The 22,275-nt window shown below is 31.9% G+C and overlaps 1 long non-coding RNA gene across 1 annotated transcript; it reads right to left on the bottom strand.

Annotated features, from left to right (window-relative positions):
* Positions 1 to 10,676: 10,676 nt before the first annotated feature.
* Positions 10,677 to 19,171, bottom strand: LOC124543054. The gene is made up of 5 exons (XR_006967426.1): positions 18,910 to 19,171; positions 14,939 to 15,046; positions 11,432 to 11,498; positions 11,115 to 11,208; positions 10,677 to 10,760 (listed from the first exon to the last, which is right to left on the bottom strand). It is a non-coding gene; the product is annotated as an uncharacterized LOC124543054 (long non-coding RNA).
* Positions 19,172 to 22,275: the final 3,104 nt, after the last annotated feature.

Here is a 22,275-nt window from a genome sequence, read left to right on the forward strand (position 1 = left end):
GTAGTTTTGGGAAATGAGATTTAAAGGATTTACTTTGAATCGCATTTTCGAAAAGTACAATTTTTCTACTTAAAGCTTCCTTACCACTAATGTTATATATTTTTTATGCTAATTATTCAAAATACTAACAGTCACCCAAATATTATTTGCCTACTTTTTATAACTGACACTGAATTTTTTGTCTGTAGTCCTATTATTAATATTAATATGTATTATATGTATAACTATTAATAAAATACATATTTATTTTTCATAAACTATTTCTTATCGGTTGTTATACTGTTAACCCTTTTTTTTCTCCTCCATTTCGTATATCGGTATGATTCAAGACCCACATATTCATTACTTAGACAGTTTTTATATTTTTTAACGAATAACACCTAACAACACATGGCACTCTTTTTGATTTTTCATTTATTTTACGATTATGAATTACTGATACAGACCATAATACTTTATTATGCGAATAAATATTCTATTATTTCCAATAATTAAATAGCGTTAATACACTAGAAAATTATAGCAATATCTACAAACGTACATATATTAAAATTATACACACAATAATTTAACACACACACAAAAAAAATAAAACATTTTATTTATAATGATTGTACATAATATGATGCACAAAATAAAAAACAACAAGCTTTTATTTCGAGGCATTTTTTAACAAATTACAATATATATATAGCATTACAGTGCAACTAGCACGAAGTTTGTTTTTGCAAATTTTCGTAATATTAAATCAAATTTAATAATAATTTTAAGACAAACCTCACTCGATAAGTGGTGATATCAAATAAAAGCTTGTATAAAAATACAAACATAATATCGATTTTAAATAAGGCATTTATATTTGCATCTTAGCTTAATTACTAAAAGAAAACAACCCAGCATACACATTTTTTCATTTCTTTAATCATTTTACGCATTTGTATTTTATAAATTAAAGCAATAATATTTAAAATATGATATAATTATTTCGTAATATATACTTAACTGTGGAACCTATTCACGTTTGAATAGAAAACTCAAATTCTTTACAGTCATCTGATATAAAAGTCGCAGGCCCTACGTGCCCTTCAATGCACCATATGCACACCTCATGCATATGGTAAATGTGAGTAATAGAAGCAAGATATTGTTTTTAGAAAGCTACTAAAGAATATTTTAATCTATACAATTTTACAAATCGCTTATGTAATAACGCCCTGTTGAACAAGCGTATACTCATACATACTCGTACATCCTACAATGTTTACACAACTAGTGCGTGCTAAGTTTAACAAATAGCCTTTACTAATTTAATAACATTTTAGCTTGAGTTCTTAAACGTTCTTTATTACACAAATAATCATTTAAGTAAATAGCAATATTCGTGAACCTACATTTTTCTCATGTTAAAACAAAATGAAGAATATGTATGTTTCACTAAAATAAGCAAACAGTGAATACACTACGTTTGCACATAATTCAAGCATGTGTGTGTAACTGATATTGTGCGTTTTCACTCATACAGTCAGCAAATTCTGTGTTCGCAATTCATCAGAACATCAAAAATTACACTACATTGGTTTAATTTAATTTATAAATTGTACAAATTACATTGTCACCAACGCTACTTGACAACACAAAAGTTGCCAAGTCTTGTTTTGTAAAGCTGCATTAACAGAATTTTTAACGAAATATGCTTTGCGCAGATATGCACAACTATCAGAAGCATAATCAATACATTATTACAAAAATATGAATACATGTACATACTGAATATACTAATAGTTCAATAAAAATATCTTTAAAAATTAATGACAATGTCCTCTATCATATAAAACAAATATATTTAAATACAGATTCGTTACTAATAGCCTAACTGACTAGCAAAGAGTGTGAATATTCATTTTTCATTCATACTCAACTTATGAGCATCGAGGGCCCGATTGTTTAAAAGAAATGTTAAACATCAAAACTTTATAAGTCCGTAATGTTTGGTTTTATTTTACAACCGTTAGGTAGTATTATAATAAATTTGAAAAGTACTTTCTAATCAAAATATATTGTTGGTTCTAATATATTCTATTAATTATTATTTCATTTAACAAGAAAATAACTGTTTTTTAGAGGGTTTTAAGCCATGAATAGTTGCGTAGAATTAGTTGCGTAAAACCAATTCGAGAAACATTTACAGTCTTACTTATAAAAGATATATGACGGATAATTTGTTAAAAAAGGCTTTACCCCTTTCGATCATAGATTTGGCATTTATAAGAGGAGGTTAAAGCTACTAGCAACTACCTTAAAGCAAATTTATAGATCGAACCAATCATAATTATTATGTTTAGTTTTTAATGGTGCTTGTTACCTGTTGATTTTGTAACACATGATACTTAAAAAAACCTGTCATTTATAATGTTTGTGCTTGTATTTTTTATATGTAATTTAATCGTTACAGGCTCGCTATGTTTATTGATTATCAAACATCTCCCTTCAGGTAGAAAGTAACTTTCATATTACGCAGTTCATTTCGGTAATCCGACACGCAGTGTTAAAAGGAAGACGAGTAATTTGATAAAAATTACTGATTATACGTACTGAGCGCCTACGCACAACATGACTTTAACGAGAGTCCCCAATTATCAACTACGGCGATAAAAAGCATTGTGTAATAAAATAAAATAAAAATATATAAACATTTCGTTGAAAATCAACATGTAAACGTACGCTATTGACGTATTTCGATACGAATATTTTTATATTTTATTCGTTTATTACAATAATTACACTTATTTGTAATTAGCCTTTAGAATTAAATTATAAACACTGTCTTATCAAATTCATTCACGCCATTACAGATCTTAATATTCGTTACGAGGTTTCAGCTGAGAATGTTATATTATTATTTCGATATTCATACGTTAAATTATAAGATAGCTAATATAAAGCTTTATTAGTATTCCTATTATTAAAAGACAAGGCGTCTTCAAGAAATAAAGTGCTACGATTTAATATTCCAGACTAGTACACCTCGGCGATCTACGACTAACGTATAATAACATCAGGCCTAACAAAAATCAATATCGATTAGACAAAGCCTTAATGTAATACTAAAATAATAATACCTCTACTATATTTAAGAACAAATGCATAAACCGTAATGCAACTATGAAATATATGTGTATTCTGAATTGTTTTCTTAAGATAACATTATAAATACAATAATATGACTGATCGTTTGGTGTTATAAAATAAACAATTGTATAAATATATAAAGGCAAATTTCATGTTCTTCATAATTTGTAAACGAAGGAATATGCTCGATCCTCATGAAAGACAAGGTAGTGAGAATTTTTGATGTACTTGGACATCTCACTACCCGAGTCTTTCACGAGGCAAAGAGCAACCGTCGGCAGCAGTTGTCTCGGGCGTTGTCACATCGTCCATTACGTTATGAAACCGCTCGCACTCATTAATCCTTGATACTATATTTTATTCATATAAAAACTAAAACACAAGACGTTTAACCTACACTAATAAAAGTAATAATCTATGATTTTATAATTTCTTGTTTTTGATATTTATTGGTTACATTATTTAATAATAACAAAGTAATACGTCACTCCTAGGGCCAAAGGGGTACAGCAACGTAAATAATAATTAATTCATTAAACACAATGTTAGATTTATATAATTCGTATTAACAACTACGAGAAACAATCATTATAAACTAATATTAGTGATGGAGTTCGAAATATTAGAATTGAAAGCTTAATTATAATTAGATAATGACTGCAAATACATTTAAACATTGCGAGTATTTATGGTCTATATCATGACTACATTTGGTAAAGCCGGATTAAATTCTGATCAATCCGCCCACGCACGAGAGCATTGCCACGCCTTTAATCGCTTGCCTCATATTGAACGAAAATACATTCAACGCAATTTTGCGTACACTGCAATGCTCGTACTATTAGTGCATAGTACATTCATGCCAATGACTCATTTTAGTGAATGATAAATTTAATATGTGTTAATTGATAATATGACTATACGATGCGTAGGTATTTTATCAAATGTTTACGTACATTTATAGGCTACATAATAGATATTTAATTGTTACTAGTTCATGTTCAGTATCACAAACCATATCGACAGACCCCATTACAACTTTGTTTGTAAACAACAAATCGTATTATATTTCTATAGCCTTATTTATTATGAATTTCATTAATATTTGTACAGCTTGCGCTCTGAGTCGGATGCTCGAACTAACTTAATAGTTATATTTTTTATTTACTTTCTTTCCTCAATTAGCCAATCAAATTGCTTAATATTAAAATATGGTTACTTTTGTTAGTTTGTATCATTACTGATAGATATCAAACTTACATTTCATTAATACGATAGTTCATTGTTTCAGGAGTAAATTACTGAATTACTAATCTATATAATGTATAGTATGAATATGCACGTAAATTTGTGGATATAGTTTATTCTTTTTAAGTGAAAATTGCTATGTAAGTATTCGAGAAAAAAAATAATATTTTAAGAACGTATCTATATATGTATATGACATAATATAATTAAGTTGAGATCAATTTATTTGTCAAAATGTATAAATACTTATCAAATTAATTAAGTGTCTACTGTTCCAAAAAAATAAATCACTTTTTTAAGGCTTTTTGTCATACGGACCATACTTGTGACATAAAAGCCAATTGAAAAAAACATGAAAAAAAGCGTTCGCTAGATTGAATGTTTGTTTATATCTTATCATTTAAATTCTATTATCTTAATTTTACCCGTGCCAAGTCGCATGGGCGGCTAGTCATTTATATAATCGTACTTATATAAGCGTTATCTCTGTTAAAGATCAGCGCGATATTCGTTGCACTTGATCATTGATGATATTTTTAAATTCGTTTCTCAATATATTTGAGCATGTATACATTTCCGCCGCCATAACATATACATTATACATATTTAAAATAAGACAAACATATAAATTTAATATAACTAGCAGCCCGTCCGGACTTCGTACGGGTGGTCATAGGTTTTTTTTTTTATTTTTGCCTTTTATTTGTACTTTTTGTTGCCTTTTCATAAACATGTTTAGCAATATTATTATATTATATAAATTTTATACCTAAACCTTCCTTATGACTCCCTTTGCCTATTAGTGAAAACCGCATGAAAATCCGTTCAGTAATTTGAGAGTTTATCACCAACATACAGACAGACAGACCTGGCTGGTGGACTTAGTTTTATATGTAGTGATTATAGCGAAGTGGGATAGATCTATTTGTAAATTCGTATTACAGATACTTAGAATGAAATTTTCAATTTCTGCGTTACATATTTTTGTGTTATATTTGTAGACATTATTTATGGTCATACTTTATGTATACAGTTACATAGTCACGTATTTATGAAGCTTAGAATAACGGTCATTTTGTGGTTCTGTTTCCGTCCAATAAGTATAGTTGAAATTATTTGATTCCAAGAATTATTATTTATGTATTTTAAACGTTTTTATTAGATCACAATTACCAATGTTTTACAATTTGGTCAATAACTTTCGCTTTCATACACGTTTATATAAAAAATACATAAGATACAAGTGAGTACGGTAACAGAGAATTGCGTGTTTGGTTTTTCAATTCTTTTCACTAGTTTCCTACTCATATTATTAATATATTTACTTTATATGTTATCTTTTATAATACTATTTATAATATTTATGCATGTATAAGACTAACAAATATTTTTTTTAAAGTATCTTTAGTGACAAATAAATAATGACAATTATTGATTTCAAGTAGCCGTCTTACCTAATATATAGATGTTACCAGTGTAAAAAAAGTATATTTAAATAATTCTTCAGTTCAGTTCGATTTATATTGCATAATTAAAAAAAAAAACAATTCTTGAAATTAATTTCACTTTTTTATATCAATATCTGTGGGGTTACGATTTATATGTAATGACGTCAAACGCATAAACAATTATCTTTTGCCGTCATGTCTCGATAGATGCTCATACTATAGGTAAACATACATTTATATATTAAAAAATCATTTAAGTTAATAACAACACTAAATTGTTTATACATTTTACTTTATAATAATTATTATTAATAGGTTTTCTTTAAACACAATCGATGTTTCACATCTGCCGGGCGTCACGTGACGGGCACATTTTTAAAACTAACACATACCTACATATTAGAACAATAGCAATATAAACTCGGAACATGCAATGCATTTAGTTTTTTTTTAAGTACTCCAAAAAGGTTCAATTCGGAATTACTTATTTTTATATTTTTTGTCACCCCAAAACTTCATTAGGTATTTATGAACGCGTTTCCATTTAACAAAAACTTTTTTGTTTCGAAGATTAGTCAACTTTATGTTTGAAGAAAAATTTGAACTTCTTTTTTTTATTTTGTATATGGATTATACGCAAAAAGAACTTAATTTATTTAAAAAGAATTGGCCTATGCCGCCTATGTATTTCTAGAATAAACTTCTGGTGCGTTGTGTTTTATTTAAATATGTATATTAATTATTATATTTTCAACATTATTATTACATAGTCAGCGTCGAATATTCTTCACAGACTATTTTTATTTATTATTGAAACGACCGATTAACTCAAGCAGTGGCGTAGCTATCGTAGAGCCAAGAGGTGCAGTGCACCAGGGCCCCAGAGTTCAGGGGGCCATTTAAACTAAACCTTAAGCTTCTGTAGCTAGAAAATCACGACCCTGCGCACAAGATTTCTTATTTGGTATCTATAATTTTAAAGGATAATTATTAGTTAAAGAGGGATGGGAAAGGAGGGGTTGAGGGCCCGATTCTTTGTCTATGCACCGGGGCCCTTCCTCACCTAGCTACGCCACTGAACTCAAGCTTTCATTGAGGCATGATGCATTTTATTTATTATTTTTATGTATAACTCGACTATTATAAATGTCACGTTTATTACCAAATAAATAAAAATGCTGAAAATTTCTTTATTAAAAATTTCTTTGATTCATAACAACGGTTAATTAAACGATGTTAAGTTACATTTTCTGTTCAAAAAAAGTAAAGAACCAACAATTTATGTCAGTCGAATTTTCTCAGTAATTTATTACCTTTTTTTTACAACTATCAAACAATATATACGAATAGGAATACATATATATATATATATATATATATATATATATATATATATATATATATATCAAAATCAAAAATCTTTATTCAAAATGGAAGTGTTTATTATTGAGTGCTTATTATTATTAATTGTCAAAAAATCTATCACCTATTCGAAATTTAACATCAGACCTGGGAAGAACCAGCGAAAGAAACTCAGTGGGAACATTCTTTTTCATATCATATTACACATACAATATATATTTTTAATAATAATATAGGAATTATATTTTGTGAAGTCCCAGGCGTCATTGCACTAGACCTCGTTAATCCGACCTCTTTCGATCGACACTATTTAACATAAACAATAATACCAACTATTTAAACTGTACTTGTAATTATTTATCTATACGTTTGATATTGATAGCAATGTCCGAAATACATTGTTAAGTTAAATAAATAATTAAATAATCAATCTTTAATTGCTTATATGTTATAATTATTAAGCCAGTGTAAAACAATTCTCTTTGATATAATGACTTTAATATCAGAGAATAATGATAAGCTATTACGTAATTAGTTATTATTTAGATAAACTTATCGACTTCGAATTACATATCTATCAGTTTTAAACGAGATTCTGTATGTGTACATTAAGTCTAATCTACTCTGTATATTATATTATAAGAACATAAAGGTGTGCTCTTGACGATTGCGGATTCAAATTCAGGCAAGCAACGCAAATTCGTTGTAATTCACTTCGTGTCCAGTGAAGGTGTACATTCTAAAGAAACCTGTTTTAGTCGGATGGAAAACTGCCACCAAGCAACATTGGGGCCGCATGGTCAAATAAACTTTGACAATTTCTCAAGTGTGCCTACCATTTCAGAATTTTCCTAGACTTTCCAGCAATGGGATATTTCCGGATTGATTTTTCTATTTGTATTCAATCCCAGGGTATACAATAATTAATTATTATACAATATACAATACAATTACAATTATTAATTATTATATAACTAAAAATAAATGCTTGCACTTGTATATGTATATGTATATTATATTCAAGACTTTGAAACGTTATTGATATCCGTGCTTTATCTCATTGTGAAAAGTTAGTTTAACAGACTTTTAGATTCACGCAAAATTCATCAATTAATTTATATAAAACTTCGAATATATAAAATTATATAAAATCCGATAAAAGGACAGTTGGACATACTTTTGTATTATTAAAGTAATTCGATTCGTATATTTTAATAATTATTTCATAGTCACATCGTCAAATCAGCGTTATATATTATATATCTTCATCCCTATCGTCTTTTTACTGAATGTAACTTATAATGTACATTTTTTTAAAGTCAATTTTAAAAAGAGAAAGACAAAGCTAGTCTCTATAATTGTATCCACTCTAAACAAAATAATTCAATATTTATTAAACACAAAAATTGAATCTAGTTTTTCTTAGAAGATAATTCGGATCACTCGCAACGAGCTATATTTAAATCTATTTAATAAAAATAAGAATTATTAAAATCCGCTAACAAACGACAAAATTACAGAGAAACATTTACGCCAAAAAATAAGGCCGAATGAGATAACCTCCGTTTTGTATGCGACTAAAAATAATGTACTGGTTTCGCCATTATGAAAAAATTCCAATAAATTGGACCTTATTTCATGTAGCCGTTGCCTTTCCATCTACTCCGAATGCAGATTCCAAATTTAAAAAAAGTCTAATATCGACTACATTTAAAAAACGAATTCATAAACAAACCGTTTTTAATTAAGAGAAAAAACTACGTTTTTCTTTAAATATTTCACCTATTTACTTTTTGTTTATAACTTTAATTCAATTAAGAACTTCAAAGGAATGACGATGAAACTTCGCAAGTTATAACTAGCTGTTAACAATGCAAGTTTAAAATAAGAAGCCTGTACTTTAAAATATTAATTGAATAAAAAATAAGAACTATTAGTTTTTATTTATTGTATTTTTATTATTTTAAAAAATATTGACGTCCTAGAATTTCTTACATAATAAGAAATTATGACTGTATTTTTAAATAGCTTTACTGGAGCTATTATTATTTGATTCTTCCTTGCGGCTTCAACTCGAGCTGCAAGCTATTGCTAGCAATTCAATTCTTTTATCTGTATAAAATTATAGCGATTACTTTAGACAGAGACAGATATATGTTAGTACTAGTGTACTAACTGCACTGTACTGTGTGTAAGCGCCAAAACCTTTTTTTTATGATAAAAATCTCTAATATCAGCCCGGAATTATTTTTCGATTAATTTTGGTTTTAATTCACATAACATTGTTATATAATTTAAATACAAGTGAGACTTCAAATTTTTTAAGATATGAATATTTTATTGATATACATAATTTCTTTGATATTTTTCGAATTTTATTTGGTAATTAATTCTAAGAAAATATAAGTATAGGTATATATTTTTTCAAATCCAGGTATATATATTTTGATTGTATTTTTATATGAAAATTAATGTAAATTTAAATTTTATTTAATTAGAAGTAGAAAAGAGCCTATCGCAGTCTTTGTCAATTATCGAATGATGCATCGGTGTAAATTTGCCGTTCAATGAATACTTAGATATTTTAGTAGATCATCACGACCTAAAGTAGTACACATACAAAATTGATTAAACTTTTTCCTTTTTTGGCAATTGTATTTAAATAATATTAAACACTGGCAATAATATAACATAACAAAATCTTAATTAATATATGATCGGTTCAATTGTGCTGGCATAATATATTCAACACGGGAATATATTTTCTATCTGAATATCGAATATTTGCCAATTCATATGCGCCTGCGCATGTTTTTGACACACCAGAATCAATCAATGTTACAAATTAGTTAATTTAACTACTAACCATGAGTGTAAACTCTTCTTGATCAGCATTTTAAGAATTATTAAACATACCTATTATAAAAAAGTATTTGTTTATTATATTTTTGGTAACATATACAAAATGAAGTGACCAAAACTATCACCTTTTGACACATTTATATATTATAGTATATATTGAACAAAAAATATTTAAAATAAATGGGAAAAGTTTTTTTTTTATAAATATACTGATTAGCAAATGTAGAACTCCTGTCAATATATTTTAAACAATATAAATATTAAATCCAATATTGTTATATACATATATTGAATTAAAATATTACATAACACAAGCAACAAAAACAGAGCGTTTCATATATTTTATTAACATCATACATCAATATTCATACATGTATGATTTAATATTACATTTTTTAAATGTAAAATGTATAAACATAAATTGAATATAATTTAAAGTTAAGGCACAGTGTCCCCAACCGACTGATTTTAAATAAGGAAAATCGCATAAGCTTGTATGAAACAACTCGCTGGCAACAGTTTATGAAAATAAATGTAACAAAAAAAATAAATTGAGGTGAAATATATGCCAAGATTTATTATATAAATCAGAATATATTTCTCCCATATACAGCTATTTGACCTACCTTGGCAACTATCTTCTTGGCATTGATGGATCAAGACGTCTTCTTAACGATGATGGCAAATGTCAGCGCCACGCCGTACAGGATGCTGTCAAAATGTTTTAATTCCATTCAAACCGTTCGAATACCCTTAACGTAATGCCCATTAATGTTATTTCCGACACACCGTGACAATAGTTAAGTACGTAGCGATCGCAAGGCTCACCGTAACAGTATATAAATAAATAATTCAACTGGATAGGTTTGGATAGTGAAAACAATACTACCAATAGTTTGTTTCATATTTATCCAATGGAATTAAGAAATAATGTTATATTCAAAAATCGCACGAGCATATTGATAATTCGCTTAGCAATAAACATCACCACGCATTTATAATTATAATTTAGTCTAAATAACGATATACCATAATTACAAAGTAGTAAAAGAAACCCGTATTTACCTGTTATGTTTGTTTGTTTTCATTGTTCTAACTTTTTCACAAGACGGTTACGTCAGACGAGGCGGGATGAATGAAACGTGTTGATTTGTATAATCTGTAACAATAGAAAAATATTCTTTGATTCCAATTTTAAAAATACCCTAATTTAAACACATACAACTATAATTGCTAAGACGCACAGCATAGTTCAGGGCATTTTCAGTCGCACAAATTTTATATACAATAATATATAAGACAATTCGCATTTTGCAATGGCAGCTTATAAAAACTAGTGTAACTACAGGCAATTATGATAAAGAGAATATAATAAAACTTACCAATCAGGTCCGAGGCTAATTACAGCGCCTAATTAGTTCACTTGTCCTTCCTCGCATTATTATTTACCTGCAGACATAAAAGAAGAAATATTTTGAAGGATTCAGTTTATTCTCCTTTATATAGTTTCGATTATAAGGATATATAAAAGCAATCCATTAAATAATAATACGAAACCGGCTTTAAACGGATTCGCGTTGTTTTTTTTACATTTAATGTTAATATGAATATGAATATTAAAATTATTTTCTTTATTTAAAAAATATTTTTCATAAAACAAAAACTGATCTGTTTTGTAATTCTTTAGCAGATCAATTATTAATAACATATAAAAAATATATTATACAAGCTTTATTTATAAAATCTAAGATGCTTCGTTTTATCAATATTGTTCTTTTATATAACACAACGCAAATTAAAGACAGAAGATAAATACTGCACAATATTCAAAATTACGTATTTATTCTGTTAACATATCTTAAATAAAATTTAATTTCATAATCTAAGTAGTGTATCTATTCATTGTTATTTATATGATATTTTTAATTTATGAAAAACGATGTAACATTTGTCACGATCTTTCTTATAGTCTACATAATTTATTTTGTAGTAAATAAGTATTCTCATATTGCTATTTTTCTATATTCAATTTATGTATTCAATAATTTAAATAAAATTTAATATCGAGGTAAATTATGTGCATTTATGTTACTTTATAAAATCAAAATATTGAATCAAGTTTGTTACGAATATCAATCAGAAACCTTGACCTCCGGCCTATACACAAGCGCTACATTTCAATGAAAATTTATCGTGAATCGTGATGCACTAAAATTAGTTCTATTATATTCTATAATTTCATTCAGTATATTTCAATGTGTAATTATCGGATAAAGTAACATTTATTAACTCATAATTTTTAGAAATTATTAATTTTTTTTCGCTTTTCATTCATGTTCGTATTTGTTGATCCCAATATAGAAGTAAATTTTGACATTTTTTTTTATAGTCGAATAACTAAAAAAAAATCAAGACATCATGTTCAAACAAAAAACAAGACACCGTGCTCCACAACGCGCTCAAAACATTAATAAGTTTAGTATACAAGATTAATTGAAAGCAACTTGTCAATGGAATGCTTGAACTGAAAAGCGTCGTATCGCTCCCGCATGCTGTTGGAAACTACATGGTAGGAGTTGACGCGCACAAAGGAAAGCTTCCCACATTCAGAAATCGATCGAAACGCACATGCGCGATCAGAACGGTTGCTATTCGTTGCTGCGGACCAATAACGGAGCTTCACTATTTAATTAATTTACCTTTTTAATATCACGTTGGAAATGATATTTCCGAATGTATATCAAATACTTGTTTGTTCATTTCCGTGTACATCAATGCACAACTAAGGATCACCTATAATCGGATTATAGGTTAATAACGATGACGTAATCATTTTGTGTACGTATTTATATATTGATTTAAAACATTAAACGATGTTTAAGCGCCATTTATGACTACTAATACTATCGCCGTAATTATTTGATTATATGATTATGAGATAATATAATCAATCACACAACGAATGAAATTAAGTGAATGAGGAGCGATAAAACGAAAAGTAATTTAGAAAGAGGATAAACAGACCACGTCATTAACAGCGCAGACAATCAGCTGATTTTTTATGCATATTTCGAGTGGCATGCTTATTCATCGGCGATCCGTCCTGACCTCGGATAAGCTAACGGCCGCGGTGCATTCGCCGTGGGTTCAACGGCACTTGTTTTTTCGCCATCATTTACAACCGACGCCATTCAAGTCCCAGTGCGTCTTTTGCGAAACTTAATACATCCGATTACGAGCAAAATGTCGTGTATAACTCGTGTATATCGCTACACTTTTCAATATCAGGATTTTAGATTGCATATGAATATTAATGAGTCGGAGTGACTTAACAATGACAAGAGATACATTTAAATGAATTAAAAAAATAAAATTCAGCGTGTTGTTCCAATCGACATTGTTATTGCAGTGTTTTTATCTATAAATAAGTAAAACAAACGCGTTCACCTTCGTTGTCAGCTGTATGACCGCCGTACTGTATCGTGATACCTAAAATTTAATTTAAAACTGTTTACAATTCGTTGTTGACTTGTGTTTTCATTCTGTTTAGTTTATTTTATTAAAAATAAATAAATTTATAAACAGTATGAAGATAAATAATAATACAAGTAAGCTGTTTATCAATCTTATCAAAAAATCATATCTTGTACTGTTTATATGTAATATAAATACAGATAAAAATAAACCTTTATAGATTTATATACAAGTAACCAATTGCATTAAATACGAGTATAACATTAATGAATATTTAGAATAGGAAATCTAGCAAATGCATCTTAATTATTACTAATATTATATAAAAACTCATGTGTATCTTTTTAATTTGCATAAAATTATTTTAATTAACATTAAAATTAATTTCGACTTAATATTGTCAATATTCATAATACATTCTGTAAACTCGCTTTAAAAATGTTAAAGAATATTTACCAGAAAATATGCATTTATTTATGATATGATTATTGTATAGTTTATAAAGATAAACAATGTGTAAATAATGGATAAATAAGGCGATAATAAGGTAAGCAAAAAATTTACATTTCGAAAGCTTAAACGTTTTACGTCGTATGTCCAACACACATACGTCATTCGGTTGTTATCGTATAAAGCACTCGTACTGCGTCTCGCTTTTATCTGTAGTACATAAGAATATTCCCAATGATTGTACCAAACAAATCCATACGTACAGCTTCAATCCGTTACTTGGTAATACGTTGGTATATACGGCGCATATTGTCCGAGTCCGCTATTGATTTTATATCGAATATTTAATAGGTTGTCCGGATTTTCCAAGGCTTTAGTACTTTTAACGTTCAACTGCTAAGAATCATTTATTATTGACGTTAGATATTTTCGTTCAACTGGACACGTGCAATCGATTTCTAAAGGCAGGTGTATAATACTATTTTTTGCACATCTCGAAAGCGGAGTGACGAGGCTGTGTTCTATTATCAGCCGTTTTTTTTTCTGGTTTAGACAAAATATTGTTATGTATGGCTAAGATTTACGATTTAAAAGTATAAAAAAAAAACATAACTGGTTCAAGGAGGTTATCCGGTTGCCATGTGGTCGATTGTACGCAGTTATTGAAGGAATTGTTCTGGCAACTTTCCAAAAATTATAAACAGATCCGTCGGCTTTTACAATTGTTGTTATTCGATTTTCACAATCTTTCTAACATTTACATTGACTGTATGAAATATTTTGTATCGTTTGAATGTTTTATAAAATTCAATTTAGATTCAAAATATTAGTACCTACCGTACACACTGACGGTTCAAATTATCATTGCAAAGAAATCTTAACAAATGATGATTGCTATTTATTTAATTTCTTTTATTTCACTAACCATATGATTTTACTAGAAAAATAGTATATGAATACCTTACCTTCATTGTAAATTACGCGTGCATTCGCCAGCGCTTGTTGCATCTGACAGTTTCTCTATTTCCGTTTTCACCATGTTCCTCGCGGTAACTGGCATGTGGCTGCTACATCTACAAACAAGGTTTACACTTTAACAATGCTATCTTTACCTACAAATAGGAAACGCCCTATATGTGGTTATTTTATTTTCTTAATTATTTTTTATGCACCGCGCAAAATTTAAATTTTTGATAAAAATCCCGAATATTAACACACTCTTGCGCAGCTTTGCGTTTGCCACGCATTCTTTCAAAACTGATAAAAGTCAAGGGAAATAACTAGCGAAAAGACTACATCGTCTGTTTGGATTAAAATAATTAACGTATTTTTTTATGAAACACGTTAAGATTATATACATTTAATATGTTTTTCTACAAAAGAAAATGTAATGTTGCAACTGGCGACCCGAAAACAATATTAATAATTTCGAATATCGAACCCCACATAACAAAAACGACCCTTGTTTCGATTTCTAAATTTTTTTTGGATCTTTTTTTCCCCTAGAATGCCTATTGATTGTTCATCGCACTCTACCATTCAGCAATACGTGTAAGTAAAAAAGGGAAGAAAAACCTATTGCGTAATTTCGAACTTTTTGTGATAACTTGGGATGACTTTTGTAAAGGAATCCCAACTCAGGTAGTGGCTTGCTAGCTTATGGCATACAGTTTACTTTTGAAAAAAACTTTTTACAAAGTCAAATCAGGGCGACGAGAACATTTTTGTATTTTCCGTTTCAATTCATATTCGATTACGATATGTTTTGAGCTAAAAACGGATACATACTTCCACTGAAAACTATAATTAGAATTTATATAAAATAGTATTATGTGTAAGCTGTGGCAGATAATTTCAAAACATAAGATATTATTGAATGTGATTACAATTTTGGCGGTTAAGTAGTTTTGATGGTTACAAGAGGATAAATAACCGTTATCTGGATGAGTGGACGACAGTGGACTCGTTGCATTCGGTTTCGCGGTCACGTCAGCTATGTTAATTGCGTGCTGAGACGCTCTACTTGGTGTAACGGAACGTCACGCGACACGACTTGCGTGATTCTTCGTCCGGTTTTTTGAGACTTTGCATACATTAACATTAATCATAAATATTTTAAATGAAAATGACTAAATTATCTTACTTAATTAATTTATTTCATATTATATACTTCTAATTATTCTAAATACAATAGTTTTAAGCAATGAGTCTGTCTGTACCGGCGTCAATTCACATTATTTAATATTCGGTTATTCTCGACAGCGTTGTAAAGGAAGAGCAACTATGCCTAACGTTCACGTGAAGATCTGCATACAAAACTTATTTAAGTATTCAAATGCGGGCATTCGATATCATGTCACGTAACGTCAAACTCAAGTTCCCAGTACGCGCTGACCATGAGAGCTATATCATATAATATACTGTGATAACGCAAATTTTACAATAGAATGTATTTAAAAAAGTTCGAAATGTGTAACAGTCATTTACGTAATCGTCCGCAACCGCCACCAGGGGTGAGTTTATCAGCTTGGCATTGATAGTCAAATAATAACAATTATTACTTACAATTAACATTAATTGAAGTTTGACTCAATTACTGCGGAAGTTTTCAAAAACTGTTTAAAATTTAATTCGACGAGACTGCTTTTACAAATTTATGCAACAGTAGTCGATACTGTTACATACAATTATTATCAAGAATAAAAGATCTCAATATGGTTCTTATTTCTTACAACAAATATGTAAAATGTAAACACATTAATTTCATTATGAATATGTATTAAAATTCAGATTTATCATGAGCAAGGTATTTAACAGGTGTGCCTTTTAATCCTTCTACTAAAATCGACAAAAAATGCGCGCCATCTAGTAAGTTATATTCCGAGTCAGTAGCGCGCGAGATGAGCTTTCTTCGCATGCCGAACGTTGCGTGTGTCAGCGCGGCTGTGGTTCAGTTACACTCCACTTCACACGATCTACTCATATTGTGAACCGCATATTAACGTAGCTCGATAATAACCTCACTTACACGTTTATACTGTTTAGTTTACTACTATCCGCATTTCTGAATTCTCATCACTTTTAAAGTATGAAATCACTTTACATCGGTACTATTTATTTAATCAGAGTGAGAAAGCTCAACTTGTTCTATTTATTGAAAGCGCAAGTAGAAGGGTCATCAATGGGTGAAAAGTGCGGCCGCAAGCTATAATTGCATTAAGCCGGCGAAGCGTACATCACAATATAAAATTTATCGCTCCGTGCGTTTGGCTTCTCTCGAGAGTGAAGAAGACAAAACATGCGTCGCCCGGACGTGCGCGCGCAATTTTTTACCGACCGAGCCGCAACTTGTTGCCCTCGCCGCCCGGCAAGCCGACGCAGAAGCAGAACGCCACCAATGTGTCACGCCCCCGACGCAGGCAGATTATTTTTTTTAAGATTATGGTTAATCGTATGTCATAATAGCAAAACTGTTAATTTTTAATATTTACTTTAGTCATCTGATACGATTTTACTTTTTTTTTAATATAAGTAATTGTCACACTGCACAACCAAATGAATAAATCATATCGAAAGTAAAATCATGAAAACTCACAATGAAACACAATACGAATTTTAAGGTGAGCGTGCTAGCAGGTGCAGACGCGATACACGTGGACAAACTGCAAGAAACTACGCTAAGTTAAGGTAACGTTCTCATGGTGCATCGTAGTGTCGTTGGCACTAAAACGGGTTTCCGAGCTTATTATTCCCTGCCAATAACTGACCTAACACTAGACGCATCTTCATCGCAACCGAGGGTCGCATGACACCTGGCGATCGAGTAGCTCGTTTTTATAAAGGGACTCTATCTGTCGGTGGCAGTTTATTTTAATAAAGCGCGCGCAGATGGCGCTCGCGCAAGCCACGCTCGCTCCCCAATGTTGCAATTGTACACCCTATCACTGGTACTCAGGGTACAGTTAGCAGCGCGCCACTCCCGAGTTCTGACTTGTAAACAAACCGGGTGAGGGCAATGGCTGCCTGCCACTCCCCGCGCTCGTCGCGCCGACGACGCCATTCAACCGGGAAGTTCACGCTTTATTTTTAGTTTCACGAAGAGGAGTATGCCGTGTTATAAAATATAACGGATTTTGCTGGCCTTCATGATAACAATTCAAAATATAAGTCGATCAAAAACTATAGATGTAATAGTCAGTATGTGAAAATACTTATTTAGATAATCAACTAAGCACGCTAGCCATTTAGTATTAAATTTGGCACGTCCAGCATTTAAAAAAAAAAATGACCAAATGTTGTATCAAAATACAAGTGAATGATGATAAGTATACAACTAAAATAAAATAAAAAATAAACGACCCGTCTTAATGAAGTTTTTCGAGTACTTACTGTGGTCCCAAATTGAAGAGAGCCGTATTAACAGCACCAGGTGTGATCATTGAGGTCAATATCCCTTCTGCAATATAGCAGGTACTTAACTGAGTGATGTCTTCGCCGAGGCGTCTCACGAGTCACGCATGCAGGGTGTAGCACTTCCGCTGTGGCGACGCGTAACTAACGGCATTGACATTGGAAATATTGAGGCCCTACAGAGTTCCGAGGCCAAGAGCATGGTACTACCGCTTTTTAGAATTGTTGTCTTCAGCAGCGTCGACTGCTACGGTTGTAGCGGCGGTGGCCGAGCCCGAGTCAATGACCCGAGGGCGAGGAGGGCGCGGGAGGGTGCGCGCGCACGCAGCGGTGCCCCGCCTTTATTTATTACGCTACGCGCGGTGCTCTCGGCGCCGGCAACGCGCGGCGGGGCGGAGGCCGCATTCCGGGCGGCCGGCGCCGGGGCCCGCCGGGCGTAGCTAAAATAATGCGCCCCAAACTATCTCGCAAATCGGCCGACGTCAGTAACGAGTCACACTTTAAAATAAGCCATCTCGAAACTTACTCGATTTCAGGAGCGAAAGCTGAACACGTGCGTCAACCTCGAGAACCACTCTTTGCGCATATGCAACAAATTCACTGTCCATATTTTAAAAATCAAAAATGAGGAAAGCATTTTGAGACCACGAATTACGTTTTTATAATTATACATAAGTCAACACAAGTTCACATGGCGCGCGCGAACTGTCTTCGCGGATCGTACAAACACACGTCAACTTGCTTAGCGATATGACGCATTAGTGAGCGCGCGGCGCGGCTATACAGTATGCGCAAGCAAACGGGGCGGTGTAGCGGACGCGGGGTCGAGGGAGCGTCTCCCCACACCTCGCAGCAGCTCCGTGCTGCCCTCTACGTTGGGCTCATCGACCGCGCTCGCCCTCGCCGCGGCCCGCGCCACCTTATTCCTACCATGGCATGGCGCTCACACCGTACCGCAACTGGGAGTATTTCAACCCGAGTGCCCGTTCCCCGCATTCACCGATACATACAATTGCCGTTTTATGTATTCAACACTTACACAGCATGATATTTTATTTAATACTATTTGATTGAAATGGTAGCTGATGCTGATAAAAATGAATTTAGTTTTGTTCTTTTGTTGATATGAGGGCACAAGTTGCGGATTAATATTTTTTTATATACATTCTAATTTTCGTTATTCTTTACGTAACATTTGACGTATCTAAATTACAAGTCGTGATTTCTATTTTACAAAGGTGCTTAGCGCCTGTCATAAATCGATAGCGCGTCATCATGATTCACGGTGTCACATAAAGTGGCTGTCCTTGTTCACTCTGCATTGGTGAGCGATTTGTTAACGCGCGTTAAAGTCGAAGTCCGCACACCCGCGTTGGTCATCGCTGCAAGCTATTCGAAAGTTGATATGAGAAGAACGACGCGACGTGTCAATACTCACGCATATTTCTCTCTAGTCATCTCAAATGTTTGATACGTTAATTACCTATTAAACCATTTTTTTTGAAGAAACTAACCTCTAACGTTTTATTTATTTCATTCTTACATACCTAAGTAATAGTTGTTAGTTTAATTATTTTATGATTAGGCCTTTTGTACTTTTTACTATTTAGTCATAAGAGGAAAAGCCTACATGTTTTTTATTGCTAGGGGCGAGTCGGATAATAAGTCCCAAGTAACCTAATCAATTGTTTCTTTCATATCAAACCTTAAAATTCTAATCATACAGAATACGAAAAAGGTATTTGTACGCGAAAACCACAAAAGGGAGTTGATAACACACCTCTGTCCAGCGATGCAAGGAATTAAGAATGGGTCCATGTCCTCATCATAAGAACATCGAGGTCTTAAAAAAACTAAAAATTAATACATATATAGATTTATTTGTATATCACAAAAATAGCTTCGCATTAAATTCGTATTAGCGACTTAAATTGTATGCGTATTTGTATTTGTAATCAATAATATAATTGGATTAGGTACTACGAGTATTGTAATCGATTTGAATTAATTATTATGAGTCATATTAAAGTTGTTTAGCCAGTAGAAACATATTGTTGAGATAGGTGTGGTGCAATATTATGGTTAACTTGTACACAATATTTCTTAGTTTAAAAAAATGAATACTAATCACAATTATTTTACATACATTTTCTTATCTCTTTTACGCACAATTACATAAATCTCCTAATCATAATTGCAAACTATCTTCAAACACTAATTTATCTTCTGAATTTTAAAATGGTGCAAGAAACCTAAACCGCATTTTAATAAAATCTTTATTAACAACGCTTTAAGCGGTAGAGATAGCAGAAAAGTAATCTCGGTATCCACGAACAAACGGAAAAGAACTCTTATTGCCTTTAACGTAACGTGCGGTTAGAAAAGATTTTAAAATTCAATGTTATATCATTACAAACGTTCCTAAAGAACAGTATAAACATAATATTTCGAAATAATACACCGCATACACCATAAGAATATCATAATTCAAAATAACTACTACCTATTAGTTACTACACAATATAACGAGGTCGCTGTGATGGTAATATTTCAGAGAGTAATGTATACTCTTGTACTCCAAGAGCTTGTAATTCCGACGTATACGTAAAGAGCTCGCCTTCTACTTCAAGTCCAGAACTATGCTGACCAAGTTGCTACTACGTCTATTGCGTTACCGTAGTTTTCCGACTATATACGTTCCGTGTTGCAGAAATCTTCCTCTCTATTAAAAACTGATCAATTAACATAAAGTGGCACCGCACCGCCTTTACCGATCTAAGATCCTAAGTTCGAAGCGGAAAATCGCCACCCACAAGGAATTTATTCCAAGCTGGCTTTCCGCCTTAGAATATTCAAAGAAACAGATCCTCGTCCTCAGTCGTCGTCCGTCAGAATGGTGTCTTTCCGAACGCAATTGAGGCGTTTGGTGAACAAAAAAGTAGGTACGGAAATGCATCGTCGGACTTATCCTGCCAGCCTTCGAAACCTAGATGCGACAATGAAAGCAACAAGTCATCTTCCAGCCTACCGACCGGTCACGGTTGTCTTGAAGAATACCAGTGTGAGTTAGGGCGCAAAACGAAAGCTTGTCACTATTGCGACACGTACCTACCGTGAGTTCAGCACAGCACAGCACAGCTGCAGCAGATGAAACACATCCCGATCCACGAGACTGGACGAAATCTGACCTTACGAGTACTCATCTCGGTGGGATTGTCGTGGATGGCCGTTGGCTCTTTATGAAACTGATTAAACTCACGACGAAACGATGCATTCGTAGTCTCCAACAGAGCTTTCCCGAAACCCGGGACCTAAAAGGTAGAGCCACTACGCGTGAGGTGGATGCTTCGCATGTCCTTTACCTAACGCCTCTGAGTAGGACGGCAGCCGGCCTGGCGCTATCGTAAGCACTGATGGAGTGCGAGGAGGCCAGATTACCTTTGCACCCTGAAAAGAGCTTTGAAAGGGGCCACGGTTGCCTTATATCCATCGATCCTGCAGCCTCTCGATCCCAGATCTAGAGTTTTCGTAGTATTTTTAAATTTGGATAGAAACTCATACAAAAGAACCGTGATTTTTCATACTGAACTCTTCTTGAACATGAAATGACAATGTGGTCTAATAAACATATAAAATAAGTTAACACATGTTATATGTTGATGTTACCGTGAATCTTTATTGAACACGGGCTGAGATCCAATTACAACAGATATTTGTAGTATATTAATGGACTAGTCAAATATTACATCCTGTACGCGAAGTACTCAGTCAATCTATCAGTTTATACTTTTTTAATTGGATTTGATAAATATTTTACGTAGATTGTCTTATTAATTGATTATTTTTCGAATCTAGAATTAAATTAAAGACTTATTACACCTGTGATAATACA

The sequence above is a fragment of the Vanessa cardui genome, chromosome Z, assembly GCF_905220365.1.
Source record: "Vanessa cardui chromosome Z, ilVanCard2.1, whole genome shotgun sequence".
NCBI lineage: Eukaryota > Metazoa > Arthropoda > Insecta > Lepidoptera > Nymphalidae > Vanessa > Vanessa cardui.